The sequence below is a fragment of the Mirounga leonina genome, unplaced genomic scaffold (assembly GCF_011800145.1).
Source record: "Mirounga leonina isolate KUSES-001 unplaced genomic scaffold, KU_Mleo_1.0 Mir_82, whole genome shotgun sequence".
In the NCBI taxonomy this organism is placed as follows: domain Eukaryota; kingdom Metazoa; phylum Chordata; class Mammalia; order Carnivora; family Phocidae; genus Mirounga; species Mirounga leonina.
Genome location: NW_023270825.1, coordinates 18,695,530 through 18,707,139, shown reverse-complemented (window position 1 = coordinate 18,707,139; position 11,610 = coordinate 18,695,530). Strand labels below are relative to the sequence as shown.

Here is an 11,610-nt window from a genome sequence, read left to right as displayed (position 1 = left end):
ATGAAGATGGGGCTGAGGCTTGCACTTGGATGTCACAAGGAGACCGGAATAGAGAATTCTAGTTCTATACTCTCCAGTCAGGTTATAAAACTTTAATGCTATATCACTATCAGACGTGAAAATAAGTATAAGATTCAATAAACACTTATTTACACTCAGGACCATTATATTCTATAATTTGAAAGATCAAAAGACAAAACAATAAAAATACCTTAGCACACTATGCCAGCTGCAGAGTCTTGACTTGAAAACTCCAAAAATATGTACTTTAAATATTTACCTCCCTCTCTACTCCACTGATAAGCCCCCTTTTACTCCCAGTTCTTTCCTGGTCTGCCCATACTAATTATTTAGGAAATTGAATTACTGATGCAGCATTTTATAAAGGAGTTTAATGGTTTCTTTAAGGGCTCAGGGTCACTGGTGCCCTAAATTAGTTTGGGAAACTTCAAAAAGGAATGTGCAAAGCCCTAAGAGAGGCATCTCAGCCTCATGCTTCAGCCTCACCAGGGTTGCTTAGTAGATTGCAGATTGGGAGCTGTGTCTCCAGGGATTCTGATTCAGTGAATCCAGTATGAAGCCTAGGAACCCGCTTAAACTCAAAATGAGGGGGAGTCTACCTTTTTAACCACAGCCCCTCTGTTTGATCATTCTTTGTGCTCTAGAGCTGATTTACCAAAATGCAAGTGTGTTTTCATTGCTGACTTGGAAATGAGTTGAGACATCTCCTAGAAATAGGAAAATGTTAAAAGGATCCCCCTAATGAGTTGTAGTTCATTGAAAGTGTGATAGCAAGGTCTTGCTTGCCCACACAATGCCTCACACATGAACAGCCACTAGGTATCAAAGCATCAAATGAATTAGCAATAATCGCGCCTTGGATAAACCTCATTGGCTACGATACTGCCACTGTGCAAAGCTAAAGCATCAAATGAACGATTGCAATGATTATTCATATTTTGCCACATTGATGTTAATGACACCAAAAAATAAGGAAGGTTGCTTGGTGTCTCCTCACACCCAAACTCTTCTAGATGCAACAGTGGTCCCACTGGCATCTTTCCAGAATAAAGTTTAGTTCTTAAATAATCAAAGTGTTTTGCAAATCAGGAATCCTTACAGTCCCACAATGCATAATGAGATTATTTGTCTAGATCCACTTTTTAAAGAAGGTGGAATAATATGAGAAAAAAAAAAACAATATATTGCAGATCACATAGTGTTTAATGAGAACATTATTTCACAGAGAAGACTTCTAGGCCCACTGCATTCACTGAGTTTGTTTTTAGTGTGGATTCTCTCATTTTAGAAAAGTTGCTTCTTTTGATTGAAGGCCCACCCATTTTCACTTAATTCATAGCATTTATCTCCAATATGAATCCTCTGATGTTGCAAGGGAGGAATTCTTGGTGAGGGATTTCCCACATTCATTATTTCCATGGAACTTTGACTGCATAGATGCTCTGATGTTTAATTTGACACGAGATGTGTTTAATGTGTTTTTTTCCCATGTGTCTCACATATGTGGGGTTTCTTGTAGCAACTGTCTGCTTTGTAATAGGAATTGATCTGACTCTGAAACTGATCTCATGTTTCCAAGGATTTCTTTCTTCTGGGGAATTGCAATTTGCTTCAACTTTACGAGTAATGTGTTCATCCCCAGAATTCTCCTAACCTGGAGAGCTCACCAGGTGAATATGTCTCCTAATGCTCACTTCCTGGAAGCGCCCTACTTTGATAATGGTTTCTCTGTTTCAGATAATTTCTCATTATGGAATGGAGTGATTGCATTTAAATTGCAACTGAGATCTGAAGATGTAGATACCAAATTTAGGTGCCAGAACAAAATACAAATATTCAAAGCAAATGTCATATTGATAGCTTCAAATGTATTAATGCCTCTCAATCAACTGATACATATGTAAAAAATGCCTCGGAAATGATTTCGTGAATAGTATTTTCTTGAAGAAAACTGTTTTGGAGTCTCTCTCCCTCCAAAAGAAGGAGAGTATGGAGGTATTTACTATCCTACTAACTTAAGCCAGGTGAGGGGAACCTTCAGTATCAGTACTAGGAAATTTAATATATGACTCCTGCACTTGAGGAGATATAGGGTATTTTAATTATTGCATGGGACTAGGTATTCTAACAGAGACTTGAACTGCAACTGAAAGTACACTTAAGACTTTACCAGAGAATGAACAGAACAACTGTGAGCCTTTGGAGTTTACATCTAAGAAATAGAAAGAAACCCCCTATTGAGATAAAATGCCAAAGAAATAGTGGGAGAGAAAATAGAGTTGTGTATTGATTAGCCCTCTTAACATTGTCCATGATCAACATATAGGCTCTGTGAGTTTTGCATACATCACTTTTCATCATCTGTAAGAACACTTTGCTCTGATTTGATGATCAAATTCATTGTCAGGGAAATGTACCAGGTCTATGGAGCTGTTTCCCATTGGTGTTTCTTCCTGAGTGAATTCCACAGATAGATTACAATGGTACTGTTTCAGAACTTGCCAATTTGCTTCTCTTCTGTGCTGGGTCTTAAGGATTTGTTTTAGAGAAGAAAATCCCAAGACATCCAAGAAGAAGAAGAAGAAAAAAAATAACCCAAATTGTTTTGCTGCCCTTTTATCTTTGAAAATGCAAGGTAAATGTTATGCTTATGGATTCTAGACTCTGCCTGAAGTAGATGTCTTAATTGGCTCTGTGAAGACTGACCCTTGATCCCAGTGCTGATTCCGTTTTTGGGGGGTTTTCAAGGCAGTGTGCATAATGGGTCCTCATTTCTGTCTATCTGCAACCAGTCTCCACCAGATCAAGTGGCAACACCCACCTAAATGTTACTTCATTTTGGACTTGAGAGACAACTTTTTAAAATATATAACTGAAACATAGGAAATAAGCTCTACGATTTTTTAACCAAAGAGAAACTTTCAATAGGACACCTTTTCAATCATGTTACTACGGATATACAAATTCTCTTTTCAGGAAAGACCCACAAAACCTTGTAGTGTGTTATTGAATAAGAATGAGAGATAATCACAGTCTGTTAATTCCTTCTGTTTCCACTGAGCAAAGAAGGGATGGGTACATGTTCTACCAGAGGATTTTCAGATGTAGTATCCATTTTCTCCTTCTTTCTTTTCCTTCATAGGGAAAGTTGGATTCTCAAAAGGATCAGAGGATCCTAAATAATACAGATGTGTACATGTATAGAAAGAAACATGTTATAAGGAATTGGTTCACATGATTATGAAGGTTGGCAAGTCTCAACTTGCTGTATGTGATGGTAGCTAAAGACCAAGTAAAGCCAAAGTTTTAATTTTAGTCCAAAGGCTGGAAGAATGAAGAATTTCCTCTTGCTCTAGAATGTCTGTCTCTTGATTCATTCAGGACTTCAACTGATTAGACATTGTCCATCACATTATGAGGGCTATCTGTTTTGCCCAAATTCACTTATTTAAATTTTTATCTCATCCCGAAACACCCCCAAGCCATCACACTTGCAGAGATAGAAAATTATTAGAAAATACATGAGACAGCAGAATGCATGGCAAAATTTGAGAGTAGGAAAACCAAAACTTCATGCGCAGGATCTGTGGCTATTGTTACTAATTTTGATAGTTTTCGTTTGTTTTTTTAAGGAGAAATTCAGACTGAAGATTAATAAAATCTCTTTCAGCTCAGAAATTTGAATGATAAGTTCTGTAGCTATAAATGATTTTTGCAAATTATCTAAAATGCTTTCTTTCTTTTTTCATCCACATTCTACCTTTTGGATAAGGTAGAGCATATCCAAAATTGACCTTGACCTTACTGTCAGTCCCTTCCTATGAATGAGGAATTGACTGAGAGGTAAAATCATAATCAATCAATTTTGCTATTGATGACTTTTTAATGTTATCTATGGATTTCAATTACACATTCTTGAGTTTCCCCTTATCATAAATAATCAGTGGTTTATATGATCTACAGGGAGTACAGAAAATGTTAGAATTCCAGAAATTATTTTAAAACCAAAGAAACTAATGCTATCTGGTGATTCAAATATGTTAGATAGTGAATCTGGTATTTATAAGGCTGGAAGATTGACAAAGAAAAGAAAAAGCTTTGCACTTTCCATTTCCAGCAATATTCATTCATTTTCAGTATAAAATGTTTTTATGAACCATATTAGTATTGCAATAGGATATTAGATGGCCTACAGGAGACAATTTTGATTTATACCTGAGTACTCACTTTGACTAATGTGTCCTTTTGGAACAGTTGAGTAAATCTTGAAAATAATAGATACTAATGCAGAAAGAGCCCATAAACCAATTTTTTTCTTATTTTCTTGGAAGCTTCTCTGTGCTGAATAAATCTTAAAAGTGATGGAATTTTTAGCCTGCTGTCCCTTAACTGATGGAATTTCCAACTTGTGTCCATTAACAGTTATTTTATAATTTAATTATCATTTTTCAAAGTACACAAAATCCATTTTTGTAGGATAGAAATAATTACTGATTTTATCAGTATGTCGAGATAAAACAATAATAACAACTGATCTAGCATTCCTTAATAAATAAAACAACTAAAGCCTAAAAGTAAGTTGTACATGATTCCTCTGAAAATAAATTTTGGTTATTTTTGCTGCTTTGTAGGTAATATGCCTGAAATTAGATAACCATTTGGGGAGGCAGAAACATGATTTATTAATGACACAAAATACATGATGTAGTAAATAGAAATTCGCATACAAAAGGGCACATTTCAAAATCTTCTAAAAATTGTTTTCAAATATTAGCAGGGATCAGTGGAATTGATAGTAAAACAATAAAGTAAATTAACAAACCTCACAGTTCATTATTTCTTCCTTTATTTTTTTAATTAATAAACACTAGGCGTACCTGGGTGGCTCAGTCGGTTAAGCATCTGACTTTAGCTCATGTCATGATCCCAGGACCTTGGGATGAGCCCCATGTGGAGCCTGTTTTGGGTTCTCTGCTCAGTGGGGTGTCTGACTTCCCCTTTCTTTCTGCCCTTCCCCAGCCCCCTGCATCCGGCTTGTGTTCACTTTCTCTCTCTCTCTCTCTCTCTCTCACACTCTCATCCTTGCTGTCTCTCAAATAAATAAAAATAAAACCTTTAAAAAAAATAAATAAACCCTAGTGGAGTGATTAGAGAAAAAGAAGGAAAGAGAAAAAGAAAGAGAAAGAAAGAAAGAAAATGTTACCAATATCAGCAGTGAAAGAAGAAATGTCGTTATGGCATCTAATGAAATTAAAAAGAAGAATAAATGAATATTATGAGCCAATTTATTCCAATTAATTCAATAATTCTGATGAAAAAGACATTTTTAAAGCATAAGTTACCAAAACTAACTTAAGACAAAATAATCTGAATAGCCTCTATATATTTAAGAAATGACTTATAATCAGTGACCTTCTGATAAAAAACACTACAGGTTCAAATGGTTTTACTTGTGAATTCTGTCAAACATTTAATGGTAAGATAATATCTATAAAAAATAGAGAAAGGGACACTTCACAATTCATTTATTTAGCTAACATAACCACTACACCAAAACCTGACAAAGACTTAAAAATACAGACCATAAACCTGGATGGACAATCGTTTAAAAAAATTAGATTACAAGGGTGCCTGGGTGGCTTAGTCTTTAAGTGTCTGCCTTTGGCTCAGGTCATGATCCGGGGGTCCTGGGATTGAGCCCCACGTGGGGCTCCCTGCTCCGCGGGAAGCCTGCTTCTCCCTCTCCCACTCCCCCTGCTTGTGTTCCCTCTCTCGCTGTCTCTCTCTCTCTGTCAAAATAAATAAATAAAAACTTAAAAAAAATTAGATTACAATAAATTTCTGTTCCCTTAAAATAATGTTGAAAAGTGATCTGTCTTCTTTTGATGAAGGTCCATTAAGGTCTTGCTCTGTATCCAAGTAATTGTGAACCTCAATAACTAATTAGCAGCCTTTCAAATCATAATGGATTAGCATGGAATTAATCTGTACTGACTCAATCATTTCTCCTGATGGTACCTCTTTGAGTGTGCTTCTTTTATTTCCTTACTTACCCAATACTGCACCCTTCTACACTAAAATGGCATGATAAAAATCAGTTAGAACTTCCCAAATTTCAAAATCCGAGATAGGAAATGCTATTAATTTTAACCAGACACGATTCTGAAACATAATGGGCCTCTTATTTTCCAGTTGAAGTCATAATTATCCTTTCTGTTTCTCTGTCTAGAATTTAGGTTGATCTCCATGTGTTTAAATCAATGTTCAGGTTGACTAAAAATGAAGGCAATTCATATTTAAATGATCTTCTGTAAGTGATAGTTAATAAGGAAGCTCACTCTCTAGAGACTTCGGCACTCACATTTCTTCTAGGATGGAATGAAAAAAATGAGAATGGTATCTCTTAATTTGCTATGTATTATTTCTTTTTGGGTCAAATAAGCAAAAAATGTTTGATTAGGAAAGAAATGTTTATAGAATTCCTTTCTATTTTAACAAGAATTAACAATTGCTATCTGTTTTGTGGCATTGGAAATTCTCAGAGGACTTGGAGAATACTCTGGCCCTATCTTTACACAGTGTGCATATGCATACAGATGAAGTGAAATGTAAATAAGTTCAGACATCCTGAGGTCCATTCAAGGAAGAGTCCAGAACCACAAATTAAGATGTATTACTCTAGGGCTTTCTTTCCACATTTTGAAACACTAATTCATATAGGGTTTTAAAGAGAAATAAATAGGAAAAACAAAGGTTGTATTTTTAAGAAATACTATGATTCCATTACTTAAAGACAAATTCTCAGTCTAATTAGGAAATAATTAGAACAATAAACCTAGAAAAATAACATTTTGATAGTAGATTTAGCCCAACCACAAGTTTGCTGTGTGACCTTGGACGAAGGTCTGTTTCTGTATTGTCAGTTCAGAAAACAACACTGACAGCTCCCACAAAAGGTTATTATAAGAAATGAGTGATGAAATTGTCCGGAAATGAAATTCTCATTGTGACTGGCACATTGACTGTTTTCATAAATATTCATCAAACCCACATAATGCAGATTGCAAGGCTTGGGTCATAACTGTCAACAATTCTCCAGAAGAGCCACCTTTCAGTTCCCTCAAGGAACTTCTCTCAGAGGTGCTGACACACTGTGTCACTGAAACAAAAGGTGCAAAAGTGTAAACAAAGCCAGGGCCCTTGGAAACTTAAGAAGCCCAGTAGTTTTAGTCAATTTCAAGTCCTACCCACACCGGGAACACAAAATTCCTCAGTTGCATAATGAAAACATTGGGAACAGAACTTAAAGGTTGCAATCGTAGAATAGAGCTGGGGAAGAAATGTGTCTGTGATTATGGTGCTCACCCCCAGTAGATATTCCATGATCTGGAGCCAAGCCATGACACAGTTTCCTACAATACCATTTTTGACGGCCTCACAATTACCAGTTACTTCTTTCTCATATAGTAGTTGTCAAAATTCAGGAGGTATACCTGCTTGAATCACATCAAGCATCTTGGGCTCAGTCAGTCGTTTTCTACATACTTTCATTCTTCAGCTTCTGAAAAATATGCTGGGCCTGCCCCTGCCTCTGTGTTTCTCTTCTAGCTGAGAAGGCAAAAGTGAGGTGATTTAAAATAACACAAGGTGATTTCCTTTTATTTATATAAAGTGATTTATGACATAGCAATTCTTTGCCTATTACAATCTGCCCATTTTCCCTGTGATTCTGGTATGTGCATGCCGCCACATACCGGCAAATTACAAGCCCTTCACCCTCACCACAGCCTATACAAATACACACTAATAGACACTTCACTATTACTGCCCAGTCTGATTCCCTTTAGAAGGCACCAGGGACTAGACTAAACATTTTGCAAACACTATCCAATTCAATTTTCTCAGGCATTACTGACATTTTACTGATGAATAAATCAAGTCTTAGTTTCACTCTCAATATTACAACCTATTAAGTGGAAGAATCACAATATTTTTCTGATATCAAAGCTCAAAGCTTTTGATCGCTAAGTTATATACTTCCCCATATACTTAGAGTACCTAGGTGTAGATACACACAGGTGTTTTGCAAACCTGAAACCCTGTGGGGTTCAGGAATACATGGTCTTAGGTAGATAGCTTCAACACAACTGGCATTAAATTAATCAAAAGGAACAATGTTCTCTGTTTTCTCCAAAGTTTGTTGCCACTCCAAGCTAGGTCACAGCAATGCAAGATAGGAGGCCTACTAGAGGATGAAGCTGAATACTTAGTGATATCATGGTCAAGGACCCAAGATTGTCCAAATTCTTTCCTGTCCAGCCAATCATCCCTTCATGGCTCTAAATGCAGAGAACAATGACAAAATGGAAGCCAAAATCTTCTTAGTTACTAGCTGTGGAGCTCAGATAGAAAGGTTTGTTAACACTAACACTAAGACTTAAGCCAGTGAGGTCTCATACTTAGTTCTTACCCCTGGGCCAGTGCTTAGCTTTTCCTTCAGCCTTGATCAATATATTGTGAAGCCTTAGACTAAGTGCCATTCCCTAAGGTTACCACTTAAGTCCATTCACCTTCATAATTACATGGAAGCAACAGAAGGAAAAAAAAAAAAGAGGATTCTGATTCATCTGTCCTGTTGCTGCATGGAGTGCAAGAGGAAGTGAGAAAGAGTAGAGCCTACCTTGCTGATGATAATCGTCTTATTCAACAGGTCAAGTTTTGGCCAATCACAATATCAAGAATTCCTCTTTTGTTTTGTGACCCTGGACCTGTGAAGAAGTATTTAGCAGAGGTGGTATAAACTCCTTTGTGAAGGGAGAAAAGGCTGAAAATATCACAGCCCCCAACACAGATATACTCTCTAGTCCAATCATTCATTCATCCATTCATTCACTTTACAGATACTTATATGGCAGGCGCAGTTTCAAGTCCCAGAGATATTTCCATGAACAAGGCAAACACGGTGCCATCATACAAATTACGTCTTAGTGGAGATGTGAGGGCAACAGACATATTACATAAAAAGTTATTTTAGAAAGTGATGATTGCTTTAAAAAAAATGGAAGTGTCATTTGATAAAATGTCATCCAGTAAGGGAAGAACACATGATTTGAAGTCAAAATACCTAAGGTCTTCAGATACACATCATCCATAGTTCATGGAGGCTCCTTTTGATTCTCGTCTATAAAATGGAGAAATTAAAATTATTCAAAAGCATAAACTCCTGAGAAACAAATATAAGTGATAGTTAATACCAGTTCCATTCTTGTTTTTTTTTTTTTTTTTCCTCCAGTCATTGCTCTAAACATGTTACCTGCCATACTAATTTTAATTCTTAAAACAATTCTAGGAGGTGAATGCCACTGTTATGCCTGTCTTACCAATGATAAAACTGAGGCAAAGAGATGTGAAATAACATGCCCAAGAGCACACATGGAGAAGGGGAGCTGTCAGAAATGGATCCAGGGTTACCTTCTGTGAAAGCTGAGCTTACCAGTATACTCCAATTGTTTTTATTTTATTTTTTTAATCTACAAAGCAATATAAGATAATTGTTGAAATTGATGTAGTTGATTAACTTTTTTGTGACAGTTATTTTTTTTCCCTCTGTGTAGAAAATATCCAAGTGGGGATCTATGGGATCTTAGGGTAGAGTTATGACTCTGTCTCTCACCCAAGGACATCCTATCTAGTAGATTTGAGAGTCGGTCCCTAAGTATGTGGAAGAATTTTCTTTAGGACATAAATCCTGGTGAGATGGGAGGATGATAAATAAAATGAATGCATTTCAAAATTTTGTTGTTGTGTGTGTCTTTGTCTTTAAATCTCCCCCTGGTTATATTTTGTTTTTAATGATATGGAATTTGAAGTACTGCATGCTCTAGAGAAGTGAGATACACACATGGAGGGATATTAGGAAACAGAAAAAACGAAAGAAACAAACAAAAAAACAAAAAACACTTGATAAAATTGGCAGAAGGTTTGCCGAGTTCCCAGGAGTGTAAAGAGCAGTGTGGGAATACACAAGTCCGATAAGGAATTCGCTATTCTTCAGAGAGATTCATCTTGTTGCAGACACTGAGCAGAGCGTGGGTATAAAACCAACAATCCTATCATTAGTAGAGAACATTACAGAATTAAATACACAAAAGAGTGAAACAGAATTCTAGAGTTTGGAGGAGATAACTCCATTGAAGTTGCTAGCTTTACATGATTTTATACAGATCTTTTCCTTAAGCCTTCCCTGAAGCACAGCCAGATTTACATTCTGATGGGGGGGGGGGGCACAGTGGATATAGATCAGTGGAAGAAAGGCCAGGGAACATCAAGGCATCATGTTAGAAATAATCCTCAAGGCCATCTAACTCAACTCATACCAACTGCAAAACTGCTGAATAGTAAGGGCACAGATGTAGAGGCAAGAATGAGAAGGTCTGATAGGACAGGAATAATGCTCAAGTCACGTGGAGTGGAGGGTTCTTGGGGCAAGTAGCACAAAGTGAGGTTGAACAGACTGGGGAGGGCTTTCAGTTCTGGACAAAGTGGTTTGAACCCTAGTCTCATGATCTGGGGCCATTGCCTTGGCCAAAATGATTATCTTCCCAAAGAGGTGAGCTCAGCAGGCGAGTATAGTAATCCAGTGTGGTTTTGCCTCGCCTTAGATGGTGTCCCAGCGCAGAACCAAGCCAAGTCCGGGGGCTTCACAGTCCTGGTTTTATAGGCAGTGCCATCATTAAGAGACAAAACACCACAGATCTCTGAAATGAACAGATTACACATGCCTGTCACTCAGCCTGCCTGTGCATAGTGGCTAATGCGGACGGCTCCGCTCTACTTGAGCCAGGTCTCTGGGGAACAATTTACCAAGTGTGACTTAAATGGAGTGGTTGTAAATGAGTCTGTACAGGGCAGGCTCTGGGTGTGTCATGTGGGAATCAGCTTGTTTGTGTTGGAGACAAGATGACAACCTGAGCGCTGGGGAGAGTTTCCTTTAAAAAGAAGGGCATTCAGTCTTTAAAATGGTTCACACTATTTTTAACATTACTTCAGAAGTGAAACTAGTTTCTATGTCCAAGATCGAAGAGATTTGTATGTTAAATATATGCTTTAATTTCCAACATGTAGTATGTGTCTCATTTAGAAATAGTAGAGAAAACTTGCAAAGACAGGGGGGCAAGAAGTGGAGAGGTAAATCTTCAGGACCTGAGTTCTCAAATTATCTTTATATACGGTATATGCAAAAAGTAATGAACTTGCAAAAAGTGAATGCCCCAGAATACCTGTATAGGTAAATGAGCTCTCGTTAACCTTAAAAAGCAACTGTGATTTAAAAAAAAAAAAAAAAAAAAAGGAGTTTAGGATTTGGAGTCTGACAGTCCTGAATTCCAGTATTAGCTGTGTGTGCAGACTGTATAAACTTCAACAAGATATTTCTCTTTTATAAACCCCAGTGTATTATCAAATAACTATAGTACATACCTACAATGTTACTGAGAAGATTAAATACAAATCATGTGACGCAAAGGCCAATGGTACATAATAGGTACACATCAAATAACTCATAGTATATCTATTTATTCCAATGAGGTG

General features: G+C 36.9%; 1 pseudogene; it reads right to left on the bottom strand.

Annotated features, from left to right (window-relative positions):
- Positions 1 to 727: 727 nt before the first annotated feature.
- On the bottom strand, positions 728 to 921 carry LOC118002776 (annotated as a pseudogene).
- Between the last annotated feature and the right edge of the window lie 10,689 nt (positions 922 to 11,610).